The sequence below is a fragment of the Musca autumnalis genome, unplaced genomic scaffold, assembly GCF_047663935.1.
Source record: "Musca autumnalis isolate F117 unplaced genomic scaffold, ASM4766393v1 scaffold_3, whole genome shotgun sequence".
In the NCBI taxonomy this organism is placed as follows: Eukaryota; Metazoa; Arthropoda; class Insecta; order Diptera; family Muscidae; genus Musca; species Musca autumnalis.
The window spans coordinates 209,625,320-209,639,562 of record NW_027411866.1 but is presented as its reverse complement, the minus strand read 5'-3'; positions in this window follow the sequence as shown (position 1 = coordinate 209,639,562).

Genomic DNA, 14,243 nt, shown 5'->3' with positions numbered 1-14,243 from the left:
ACTAACTATGACTCTTACTTCTTTTCATTATATCCCAGACTTTTTACTCATTTTTGTAAAATTTTGTATTTTATTGTTTTTCCTAATCGAAATTCTGGTTTTAGACACCAAGTATGTTTGGGCGAAATCGATTTCAGACAATTTGAAGTCGATTGAGCAATGTTCGTCCGTCTGTCTGACTGTTACGTACGATAGCACTCGAACCGATTAACCGGTTCGCTCTAAGATTCGTAATATTTTGTGCAAACTTAGTTTAAGTTCGAAGATGGATCATATCGGTCCACCACATCGGGTACCTCCCCTACAAAAGTTCAGAATGTTTCCTCTAAACTGGTGGTTCTTCCACATATAGATCGGGTAAGAATATGAACTATATCGGTCCACTCCTTTGGTTACCTCCCAAACAAAATTCGGAAAACGTAAAGCTTAGGAGCTGCTCTCGAATCGTGTTGCGACAGATTGTTGTCAGGGCTATTTTAACACGGTATAAGTTTTAGGGCATGTCCATACTTCCTGAGAAAATGACCAGAAGGCTGTAAAAATCCAATACCGTCACTTTGTTTAGCGGTTGGTACGCATGATAAATTTCGAAACAGATACTGCGTTGCTCCAAATTATCGTAATATTTTTGCGAATAAAGCTTTTACGATCCACCATTTTTCCCAATTCTTTATTTTGGTCGGAAAGTTCGTACGTTCAGGGATCAGCTTTAATACAAACGAACGTTTTGATCTGATTGGATGTATTTTTTCCTCACATAGCTTCTTAACATATTATTAAACAAGTAAAAAATGTGAGTTTGGACCGAATCGGCAGATCCGTTCGAGAGTTAGCTTGCGCTCCAACCAGTACACACGGTGTCATAAGGAATTTTTGCATCTTTCAGGCTATTTCTCTGGCAGTATGGACTTGCCCCTGATGAAACTTGTACCGTTGTATGGGGGACAGTGAATCAAAATTGCTGCAACAAAAATCAAAACGATTCGGGAGCAGGTCCTAAACCGAACTTTATGTGGGAGGTACCCGAAGAAGTGGACCGATTGAGTCCATATTTGAACCTCGTCTAAGCCTGGTAGAAATTTCACGACGTATAAGTATGGATCAAATCGGTTACATCCTTCAAGAGTTATCGTGCGCACAAATTTGTCGAACATATTCGAACTTTTGTGGGGGAGGTACTAGAAGAAGTGGACCGATATAGCCCATCTTCGAACATAAACTAAGTTTGGGCAAAATATTACGAAAGCCAAATTTTGGACCGAATCGGTTGATCCATTCTATTTCGATGAGGCACATTTTACCCGTATGAAAGTGTATATGGGCAAAACTGCCAATTATTTCATATTCCCTTTCCCAAAAAATGAATTTTTTCTTTTCGCGCTACATTAACGATTTTTGGCACATAGGTTAAGAAAAAATTCCCCAGTACAAATCCGCTCGCGAGCAAATTTTTGGTTGTTGCGGACAAATGTTATCGCGGTTTTACTTCTGCTTTTAAGAAAAAATTATTATAAAAACGCTAATTATTTTATTGAGCACAATTGTCACTAAAAAGTTATCACGAAGTGACGTCATTAAGTAGATTGCATAATATTTGTAAAATGTTTCTTAGCATTCGCGGAATTTACAAAAAATTGACAAAATTTTAAATGTAATCCGAATTTTTTGAAAATGTAGGTCCTTTTACCCGTCAAAAATTACAAAAAAAGTAACAGTTTTAAATAAAGACTTCACGGGGTATCAAATGAGACCAAACTTATAATCATCGGGATAGTAGTTAGGATATTATAGCCAAAATAAGCACATATTTGTGTTACAAAAAACTAATTTTGGTTTGGAATAATGGTTTTCACATGCATTCTAGAGTCGAAAATATTGGAAAAATTCTATAGGCGTACTTCTTTTATTTTTCATGAAACTCCCAAGGAAATGGGCGGATTTTGCTGTATCTACATTCACATAGAAAGTTTCGCATTGAGGAAAGTTATCGGGTTGTTGAAATAAATCATTAGACTTCTTAAACGGAAATAGAATTCAAATAAACCGCTTTAACTTATATGCATTATTAAAATATGTGTAAATCGCGTAATTATCAAAATCGTTTTGTCCGCATGCGATTTTCATGTACAGCAAGACCATATCTTTTAATTTGTATAAATTTTTCGAAATATAATTTGGACGCTAAGATGTAGCATCGGCTGCATCTTAGCATTAAAAAACCTATAAGACATCGCTAATTTGCGCAAAGTTCATACAATTTCGTTCCGCATCCGGTTTTAGTGTCACCATGAAAATCCGCATCTATATATACCTATTTCAAGGCAATCAGTCAAGAACCGTGGATGTAGCATCACACACTATTTTTGGGATAAAATAAATGTAGTTCCCTTATCAGTGAAGTTTTTAAATCTCTGTTTCCGCAAAAAGGAAGATGCTGCACTAGTTTTTTCATTGTAGTGCAAGCGACCGACAGAATACGCGATAAAATCCGCGATATTTTCAAAAACAATATTAGGTGATTTTCCTACCTTGGAATTTCTCCTATCTCGCGTTTTAGTAGATGGATTTTAACGAATAATGATTTATTAGATCCGCAACGTAAAAATCCAAAATTTGCAATCATGCACGAGTAAATCGAATGCCAATTGTACAAATTAGACCCGAAATATATGATTTTTAGAAATTTGTTCGCACAAAATTTTCGTATTTGGATACAGATTTCTCTGAAGCTGTGTAGGCTACATTCACGGCACATGTATCAAATAAATCAGAATCGTGAGTTCTTCATTCCTATAAATGATTTTTTGAAAAACCTGTTTGCGGAACGAAATTATAAGAACATTTCAAAAAACACTTAAAATCTGGCTTCAAAATGTCAGCATCATTTAATGGTAGACGCAGATCAAATTTTGAGAAGTTATACACTAGTGAGATGATCCTTATTTAGTTGCCTTCTACTTTTACTTTGACAGGAAAATCGTGAAAAGTGTGGTTTAATCACAAATCGAGAGAAAACAAAAAAAGACACGTTGGCTTCAACCCATTTTTACCCATTTTTTAACATAAATATAGCCACAGCTTCCACGCAAATCAACTTTGAAGGCCAATATTTTTTGCCAAGTCTAAAAACATTTCATTTTATCCAAAAGCATGTAAATTATACAATATACAACCACTACTCGCGAGTTATAAACGGGTAAACCTTGGCTTCAACGATGTTAAATTTTCAATAATATTGCCCATATACCCTCGTTAGCATAAATGCTGAGGGTATAAAAATGTCCCTTTCACCGAGAGAGAGGGAGAGAGAACCGTTCTATCGAGTTGACTTCTCTAGGCATAAAAATTACAACGATTTTCCTCATATTTCTGAGGTTCATTCAGCCCGATTTTCTTCTTAATCCCCCTTACTTTTTAACACATCAAACTATTCGTCAGAGACTCTATAAAGTAAATAAATAAGAAACAGAATTAAATTCTAAGTCTATATAACCATGTCAGTATGTTGAAATCAAATATAGAGCTCGCAATATTTAATATAGAGCTTTTTCTAATTTGCTGTATTTTACTCCTAGGATGTTTTGAAAATGGGCTATATCGGTCCACGTTTTGATATAGCTTCCACAGAAGGTTACCTCCCGATTTTCGGTATTTTTAAAGTTGTAGCATTTTTCACCTGAAATTTGCCAGTGTAGGTGCATGTTTTCATGTAGCCCCTATAGAAGGCTATCTTACGATTTTCGATATTTTAAAGGTTTCACCACATTATTACACCGAAATGATTGAAAACAAATAAAAAGTATCAGTCGACTTTGTCGACAGAGTTATACCCTTAACCTATGTAAATTGAAACGTTCATATACGGAGAGATCGAATAAATGAATTTTGTGGCTTAGGATTAAAGTTTAAAAGTGTTGCGGAGGAGATACATAAAGGAATGGACCGACATAGTCCATTATGAAAGTGGATCTTATTTTGAGGTCATATCTTTTCGATATATTTCGCGCCCACAAGCAATTTCAGTGGGTCATAGTTAAACTTTTGGAAAAGTATGCCAGGAAAACAGGACCACAACGAACAACATCGGTACACATTTCCACAAGATCTTCGCACAGACCCTCAACTGCACTTAGACACAAATGTTTGTGGAGAAGGTACCCTAAGGAGAGGACCGATATTGGCCATTTTATATGTTAAAATAAATTTGGACAAAATATTAGGAGATCCAAATTTTGCGCCGTTCAAGAGATATCGTGCACACCATTTTAGTGAAATTTTTAAATATTGGAGTCAGGTACCGGAAGTTGTGGACCGGTATTGGCCATCTTCGAACTGAAAATAAGTTTGAACAAAATATGACGAGAGCCAAAATTTTGACCGAAGCGGTTGATCATTTCGAGTGTTATTGTGCTCTCCAGCCACTACATATGGTGCCATAGGGTTTTTTGTACCTTTCAGACTATTTTCTCAGGAAGACTTAACTTGCTTCTAATGAAACTTCTGCAGAAAGAATCAAAGCGAATCGAGAGCAGTTGTAAAACTTCACCTATCCGAAATTTTGTGTGGGAGGTACCCAAATGGGTGAACCGACATAGTCCATATTCGATCCTGATCTATATCTGGTAGATATATAAGGATGAGTACAGTATGGACCAAATCGGTCATTCCCTACAAGAGGTATCGTGCCCATAATTTTTCCGAACATTTTTGACCTTTTGTGAGGGAGGTACATACCTGAAGGACTTCGACTTCGAACTTAAACTAAATTTGGTCAAAATATAACGGAAGCCAAATGTTTAACCGAATCGGCAGATCCGTTCGACAGTTATCTTGCGCTCTAACCACTTCAAACGGTGTCATAGGGGTTTATGGACCGAACCGGTTGATCTAGAGTTCTAGAGTTATCGTGCTATCCTGGCACTACATATGGTGCCATAAAGGTTTTTTTTGTTTAGGGCCATCTCTCGAATCGCTTTGATTTTTGTTTTAGCAACTAGTAATCACTGCCCTCCATATGACGGTACAAGTTTCACCAGGGGCAAGTCCATACTTCCTGAGAAAATAGCCTGAAAGTTGCAAAAAACCCCTATGACACCGTGTGAGGTGGTTGGAGCGCAAGATAACTCTCGAACGGATCTGCCCAATCGGTCCAAAATTTGGCCTTAGTAATATTTTGTCCAAACATAGTTTAATTTTGAAGATAAGCCACATCGGTCCCCTCCTTCAGGTACCTCCCCCACAAAAGTTTAAAAATGTTCGGAAAATTTTTTCGTACGGTAATTTCGTATTGGCCGAATTGGTCCATACTGTACACATCCTAATATATCTACTAGATATAGATCAGGTTCAAATATGGACTATATTTGTCCAATCCATCCGGTACCTCCTACACAAAATTTCGGATAAGTTCACTTTAAGACCTGCTATCGAATCACTTTGATTTTTGTTGAAGCAACTTGCATTCGCTGCTTCAATTACGATGATAAACGTTTTTTCAGGGGCAAGTCCATACTTCTTGAGTAAACATCCCGAAGTGGATGTAGATCCACTTCCATAATGGGAAATGTAGATCCATTCCTTTTAGTATCTACTCCGCAAAACTTTTGATCCCTAATCCTAATGAAAATTTTTGTCGATTCAAATCCCCAAAATTTATAAAAAACCCTAAATACATACTTTTTTTGGAAAAAAATGTTTCAATATATACATGCTGAGGGTATATCTCTGTCGGCAAAGCCGACTGATACGTTTTTACTTGTTCTGTTTGAAATTCACTTCAAACAAGTCAATAAAATAGAGAAATCTGTAACCAGTACAACAATCTTCAAAATGTCGAAAATGGGGAGCTTTCGTTGTATGGGAACTATATGAACGCCTAGACCTCGACCGACAATTTTCAGATTGAAAGTTTAATACCCCCCAATGAAGACTTAATACCAAATTTTAGCCAATTCGGAGGGATATTGAGACCATAATCTTCAAAGTACAGGAAATCGGTAGGTTCTTGTTATGGGAGCTATATGAAGACGTGGACATATAACAACAAATTTAAGGTGGAAAGTTTTTTTACCTCCAACGAAGACTGAATACAAAATGTCAGCCATTTCAGTTTGATATTGAGGCGACAACCTTCAAAATACCGGATATCGGGAGGTACGGTTCTATGGGAGCTATATGAAGACCTGGACCTATACCGATAAATTTCAGGTCGAAAATTGTCATGAACGAATACTTAATACAAACTTTCAGCCAATTCGATGGGATTTTTAGGACACAAAGTCTTGCATATGGTTTAGCATATATGTCAAAATATGCAAAAAATTAGGTCTAGACTAAATGTCCGTTCTAAAATTACTTATTGGTGCCACCATGGTACAATTGTTTGCACACCCGCCTTGCACGTTGAAGGTCGGGCGTTCGATTCCCGGCCAGCAAACATCAAATTTCCAACGATGGCAAAATACCCCTCAGTAAAGTTGGCGACATTTTCTGAGTATTTCAACCATGTACAACTTCTCTAGAGGTGGTGTTTTAAGACATGCCTTTCGGACTCGGCGATAAACAGTAGGCCCCATACTATTGCTGTAATATGAATCGTGGTGCACGCCCTGTCCCTTGTGTGATTATTTGTATTATTATATTGCTATTTAAACATAATGTGATAAGGTTGCAGACTCCAAAAAATAAACTTTGATTTGCTGAAAGCTAACTCGCCGGGTAGTGGTGTAGGGTATCGTATGGTCGGCCCTGTCCGACTATAGCCTTTGCTTACTTGTTTTTGAATATATTTTTTTGTTCTTTTTTCGAGTTGATGCATGAAAGTAAAATGAAATTTAGTTTTAGACGAAAGGTGTTAAAAAAATAAATATTCTGCAAAAAATTTCACTGTAAGTCTCAGAACAAACTAGATATTTAAGTCAATACTTTGTTAAGAAAATGACGTTACACAATTAGATATTATATGTAGAAATTATTTGTTAAAATTTTAGACTCTTAATTAAAATTTATTCCATACTGAGTCAAAATCTCCTAAAATACTTCACTTCTTGGGGATTGTGCCAAAAGAAGAAATGTTCCAAATCAAATTTCATTACGAGTTTTTGAATAAAAGAAATTTGTAGCTATAATATTTAACATATCTAGAAGCTTTCGCTTTTTATATATAGATTTAGGACCATACTCTACCGTTTTTATTCACATTTTCGTCATCTGCGGTCACAAAATATATTTTATTGATGTTTTTATACCCTCAGCATTTATGCTAACTAGGATATATACACTTTCATACGGCGAAATGTGCCTTATCGAAATAATGGTTTTAGACCCCAAGTATGTTTGGACGAAATGTGTTTCAGACAATTTGGAGTTCATTTAGCCATGTCCGTCCGTCTGTCTGGCTGGCTGGTGCGCACGATAACTCTCGAATGGAGCAACCGATTCGGTGCAAAATTTGGCTTTCGTAATATTTTGCCCAAACTTAGTTTAAGTTCGAAGATCGGTTATATCGGTCCACTCCATCCGGTACCTAACCCATAAAAGTTCGAAAATGTTCGGAAAATTTGAGCGCACGATAACTTTTGAAGGGAGTAACCGATTTGGTCCACACTTTGTACATCGTGAAAGTTCTACCAGACTTAGATGAAGTTTAAATATGGACTCAATCGGTCCACTCCTTCGGGTACCTCCCACACAAAATTTCGGAAAAGTTCAGTTTAGGGCCATCTCTCAAATCGCTTTAATTTAATGTTGTAACAACTTCTATTTACTGCCCTGCATACGACGGTATATGTTTCATCAGGGGCAAGTCCATACTTCTTGAGAAAATAGGCTGAAAGTTGCAAAAAAACCCCTATGACACCATGTGAGGTGGTTGGAGCGCAAGATAACAATCGAACGGATCTGCCGATTCGGTCCAAAATTTGGCCTTAGTTATATTTTGTCCAAACATAGTTTAAGTTTGAAGATGAGCCATATCGATCCACTCCTTCAGGTACCTCCCCCACAAAAGTTCAAAAATGTTCGGAAAAATTGTTCGCACGGTAACTCTTGAAGGGAGTGGCCGAATTGGTCTATAGTTTACACATCCTAAAATATCTACCAGATATAGATCAGGTTCAAATATGGACTATATTTGTCCACTCCACCCTGTACCTCTCACACAAAATTTCGGATAAGTTCACTTTAAGACCTGATATCGAATCACTTGGATTTTTGTTGAAGCAACTTGCATTCGCTGCCTCAATTACGATGGTACTAGTTTTTTTAGGGGCAAGTCCATACTTCTTGAGCAAACAGCCCGAAGAATGTAAAAACCCCCTATTGCACCATATGTTGTGGCTGGAGATCCACTTCTATAACGGCCAATGTCGATCCATTCCTTTTAGTATCTCCTCCGCAAAACTTTTGATCTTTAATCCTAATCAACATTTTTGTCGGTTCAAACGCCCAAAATTTTTAAAACGCCCTAAATACATACGTATTTTGGGAAAAAATTGTGCAAATTGAAACACTTTTTTCACAAAAAACGTATGTATTTAGGGGGTTTCAAAATGTTTGGTCGTATGAACCGACAAAAACGTTGATTAGAATTAAAGTTCAAAAATTTTGCGGAAAAGGTACTTAAAGGAATGGACCGACATAGACCATGGGGGTGCCATAGGGGGTTTTTACACCCTTCGGGCTGTTTTATCAAGAAGTATGGACTTGCCCGTGAAACAACTTTTACCATCGTATTTTAGGCAGCGAATGTAAGTTGCTTCAACAAAAATCAAAGTGATTCAAGTGAACATATCCAAAATTTTGTGTAGGAGGTACGGGATGGAGTGGACAAATATAGTCCATATTCGAACCTTATCTATATCTGGTAGATATTATGAGAATGTGTAAAGTATGGACCAAATCGGTCACTCCCATCAAGAGTTATCATGCGCACAATTTTTCCGAATATTTTTGAACTTTTGTGGGGTAGGTACCTGAAGGAGTGGACCGATATGGCTTATCTACGAACTTAAACTAAGTTTGGAAACAATATTACGAAGGCCAAATTTTGGACGGAATCGAAATTTCCGTTCGAGAATTATCTTGTGTTTCCACCCATAAACACGGTGTCATAGGGTTTGTTTTTCAACCTCCAGGCTATTTTTTCAGGAAGTATGGACTTGCCCCTGAGCAACATGTACCTTCATATAGGGGACAGTGAATACAAGCTGTTACAACAATAACCAATGCGATTCGAGAGCAGGTCCTAAACAGAACTTTTCCGAAATTTTGTGTGAGAGGTACCCGAAGGCGTCGACCGATTGAGTCCATATTGGAACCTCATATAAGTTTAGTAGAAATATTACGATGTGCAAAGTATGGACCAAGTCGGTTATTCCCTTCAAGAGTTATCGTGCGCACAAATTTTCAGAACATTTTCGAACTTTTGTGGGGGAGGTGCCGGAAGGAGTGGACCGATATAATCCATCTTTGAACTTGAACTAAGTTTGGACAAAATACAACGAAAGCCAAATTTTGGACCGAATCGGCAGATCCGTTCGAGAGTTATCTTGCGCTCCAACCACTACACACGGTGTCATAGGGTTTTTTGTAACTTTCAGGCTATTTTCTCAGGAAGTATGGACTTGTCCCTAATGAAACTTACAGCGTCGTATAGAGGACATCGAATACAACATGCGTAAAAAAAATCAAAGAGATTCGAGACCAGGTCCTAAACCAAACTTTTCCGAAATTTTGTGTGGGAGGTACCCGAAGGAGTGGACCGATTGAGTCCATATTGGAACCTCATCTATGTTTGCTAGAAATTACACGATGTACAAAGTATGGACCAAATCGGTTATTCCCTACAAGAGTTATCGTGCGCACAAGTTTTGCGACAATTTTTGAACAATTGTGGGGGAGGTACCTGAAGGAGTGGACCTATATGGCCCATCTTCGAATTAAAATCGAATCTGGACAAAATATTTCGATAACCAAAATTTGAACCGAATCCATTGATCCGTTCGAGAGTTATCGTGCGCACCAGCCAGACAGACAGACGGACAGACAGACAGACAGACAGACAGACGGACGGACATTGCTAGATCTACTCAATACTTGGGGTCTAAAACCATTATTTCGATGAGGCACATTTTTGGTCGTATCAAAGTGTAAATAACCTCTTTAGCCTAAAGGCTGAGGGTATAATAATACATTACCATAATAAGTGCAATAAAGCCTACCTATGAACAAAAATCCTAAATAACTTCTTCGCACATAAGGATCGAAGGATACTTTTAGGTCATTGCTTCTTTAAATGGCAAACTCTCCAGCAAAATTAAGCTTTGAGATAAAGGGTGAACCATTTAAAGGTTTCTACTTTCTTTAAAGAAAACAAGTACGAAAAGGCTATAGTCGGACGGGGCCGACCATGTGATACCCTACACCTTTACCCCTGGGAATTAGCTTTCCACATATCAAAATTTCTTTATGGAATAAATAAACGTATTGTAAGAAGTATCTTTGAGCATTCTGGTACCGTATCACACCAAACTTAAATAATAATATAATGATTGTTTCACAAACATCCTAGAAGGGTCAAGGGAGACTTCTCTCATATCAATGAGTTAGTGTACCCCGATTCATATTCGCTCAATGATATGGGACCCACAGCTTATCTCCGAGCCGGAACGGCGTGTCCTAAGACACCACTTGTAGAGAAGTTTTACATGGCTGAAATACTCAGAAAATGTCGCAAGCCTTACTGAAGGATATTTTGCCACCGTTGAAAATTTGAGTTTGCCTGGCTGGCGAATCGCTTTGAAAAAAGGTGGCAAAGCGACCCATGCTGCAATGTATGTTTATAAATCCAATTGGACAATTAAAACGTGAGGGAACCATGTAATTTGCAATAATGCAAAAACTGGGAATGGGCAAATGTGTTCCTCTACACAAAACCCATTAGTATATATTAAGCAGTAGGTCCGTTATCTAGCAGACACGTTATTGCAATTTGCATCAGGGGGAAGATCAGTAGTTCTGTTTCCATATGTAGTCTATTTTGCCGGTATATGTCCTCCAGGAAATAAAATATAGACCAAAAGTTTTTTTTTAAATTTTTTATACAAAGGTAATGGTCCATTTTACCCGCTAAATATTATCAGATCATTATTCAAAATTGTAAGCATCTACTTCGATCCCAAGTCTTACCTCGTGCAAAATTTCTTGATTATTGAGCTATAATTGAGACCTCTAGTGTTTATGACTACACTACAAAGAAATAACAGGGTATATTAGGCTTTAACTCTGTTACCTTATCATGTACACCAACACAATTGACATCAGTAGAAAGGTTAAGCGTTCCTCTTCCAAGTATAGCTTCTTTGCCCGGAATTTCTCTTCCAGGGATAAAGATAAAAGCTGTATATTAAAATTTTTTACAATTTTCACACCAAAGTTGTGGTCCATTTAACCATCTAAATATTATCTGAGCGCCATCTCAAATTGCAAGCTTCTTCTTTGTCATATTCTCTTACCTTATTTAAAATTTCGAGGCCATCGGACTATTGCTGCGACCTACAGAGCAGCTACAAAATCGGATAAAAATTATGTTTTTGGTCCATTTCACCAGCTTAATATTTCACGATCATCAGGAATTAAAATAGCGATCTATTCTGATGTGAAACCGACCTCCATACCAAATTTCGTGACGATCGGTCAATAATTGCGGCCTGTAGCTTGAGTACAATTTATAATGGACGGACGGACGGACGGACACACATCTCAAAATGGCTTTATCTCATCGAGATATGAAGATCGGTATACCACATTAGGGTTCTCCGACTAATATTTCGCCGTGCTACATGCATTTTTACCAAAACAAACTTATACTACCCTTTCCGCATAGTGGTGTAGGGTATACAAATTTATCAATCATTTGTAAAAATATTTAATATATTTTCTTTTGTATACCCCATTGAATAAATATTCTTGTTACTATCTACATAAAGACATCTTTTATGCACGTACATACTTACATAACACATTCATACTCTTGCATTTGTTATTTTTTGCCTTACCAAAAAGGGGAACAATTGGTTGCATCAAATGTAGCGAATAAAAAATTGATGTTTTTTTCTACTACTACAGCACACACTTGACAAGATTTTCTTATGTTCATTTTTTGCGACGTTGTTTTGTTGTTGCTGATTGGGAGAGGAAGGGCAAAGTGATATAATTCGCCTATCGACCTCAATAATAAAATGACTACTTGATGTTGATACGTTGTGAAAAACCAATAAAATTATAAGTGTTTGATGTGAACTTTTTTTCGTGTGTAAGAGAAGAAAAGTGAATAAAAATATGTTAAAAAAAAGTATAATGGGAACACGATGTGTTAAGAAGAGTATAGTAGCTTTACATTTTAACATGCAAATATACATATCAACGACATTTGGTATATGTATGTTATAGGAAACATCTCAAGACAACTTGTCTTTTAATCGAATATGGCAATTTTCGCCAAAGTGAATTTCGGAGGCAGTCGAGTCATACAATAAATTCACATTTACCACTCTATATATGTGCTAATGTAATAGGAGGGATTTATCTGCATTATATCAATTAGTGATCGTCACTTTTAAACAAAATAATTAACTAGTTTTCTTTCCTCTCCACAATTTTAAGTGGACCCCCCAAATGCACAAATGAAGTCAGAAAATGTATCTGGAAATGTCTTCAATCGGTTAGCCCCTTGATATGGGGTCTATATCAAAGTGTGGACCTATTTTGTCAATTTTTTGTGGAGAAATTTTGTGACCAGAAATTTAGCTAAATTCCACTGAACACCTCAAATCGAGAGGTATGGTCCTATGTTGTTGGAAAAGTTTTTAAACCTTAAATATCAAATAACAGATAGTTTGGTCAACAAACTAAACTTTTGAAACATAAAAATGAAAATCGATAGATACCGTTATGAGGGGAATTTATCAAAACATGAACTTTTGTTAAAAATTGTTGGTGGGGACCATTGGGAACCGGGAACCTCAAATGTCAAATTACACATAGTTCGGTAGTTCGGTCAAAAAGTATAGCTAAAAGTCTTAAAACACATAATTTTGGGAGGTGCCGTTATATGGGGGCTTTTTTTGGTGGAAAAGTTTCGGATTGCTGGGAACCTCAAATGTCAAATGACGTCTATGTCTATCAAAACTTGTAACTAAAACACTTAAAATTCATAAAAATTTTGGTACCGTCATATGAGGGCAATAGCAAAACGTGAGCCAATATAGCCTGTCTTCGAACTTAACCTGCCTATGCCAAAAAAAAAAAACACAACAGATAGATATGGTACAATTCCACGGCGGCTGGTTCTATGGCCCAGATTGACACTGAGGAATTTTCGACAAAGGACATTCACCTCAACAATTATTTGTTTGTGTTAGTGTATTTTTCACAATGGGAGCGACAATTTATCCTGGAATGTTTACAGCGAGCTCTGTTGGTCTGTGCCGGGATAGAGATGAACCCCGGCCAGTATAAATCTTTTCCGTTTGCCAGATCCGTATCCACACATGTCTACAATGGTGAAATGTACTGGATGTAGGACATGGATGCCTTTGCATGTGCTGTGGCGATGGGTATGTTGCTGCTTGCTGCACCAGAACAACTCCTAGTGTGTCTCCTATTTCCTCGTCCGACTATTCGTCGTTGTCGAGATGCCCCGCACCACAAGTTGTTGTTCAGCGGTCCGGAAATGCATCATTTCTGCAATGCAATTGCAACGGTCTCCACAATAAGGGCCTTTATGAGTCGGTGCGGAAATACATAATTTCTGCAATGCATTGCAACGGTCTCCACAATAAGGGCCTTTATGAGTCGAAAAAACATCACGGTTGCTGCTTGCTACGCCAGAACAACTTCCAGGGTGTCTCCTATTTCCTTGTCCCACGAGTCGAGATGCCCCGCACAAGCTGTTGTTCAGCGGTCCGGAAATGCATCATTTCTGCAATGCATTTGCAACGGTCTCCACAAAAAGGGCCTTTATGAGTCGGAAAAACATCACGGTAGCCGCAAGCCAGGAAACAAAGCTCACCGCCACCTGTAGTTTGCAACTTTCCCTTAGATCATCGGCTACAACATTTTGCGGAATGAACGCTCAAGAAGCTGAGAAGAAGAACTTGCCTTCCTAATACATCAGTCTATCCAGTACAGAACTATCTCCCTTAAGCTTGACCCTAGTGACCCATACATACAATGTTTGGGGG